The sequence below is a fragment of the Frankliniella occidentalis genome, unplaced genomic scaffold (genome assembly GCF_000697945.3).
Source record: "Frankliniella occidentalis isolate FOCC.00 unplaced genomic scaffold, Focc_3.1 Scaffold406, whole genome shotgun sequence".
In the NCBI taxonomy this organism is placed as follows: Eukaryota; Metazoa; Arthropoda; class Insecta; order Thysanoptera; family Thripidae; genus Frankliniella; species Frankliniella occidentalis.
Window position 1 is genome coordinate 71,036 of NW_026267528.1, and position 243 is coordinate 71,278.

Here is a 243-nt window from a genome sequence, read left to right on the forward strand (position 1 = left end):
CCACTGCACGGCGCGCCGCACCGCCCGGTCCTCCGAGCATGCATGTCCTCGGCGACCCCTAGGGGGTCGTGGAGGCGCTCAGGAGAACGGGCTGATCTCTCCGACGACGACACCCCTCCTTCATGCCCGGTGCGCAAGGCCGTCGTCGTCACCTTTGTGAGCGTGGCGGTAAGGTGGTAAAAGTCCAAGGTCACGGGACCTGGTGAGGTGAGCAGCTCGCCGGCAACGCCCGACGCCCCCCCC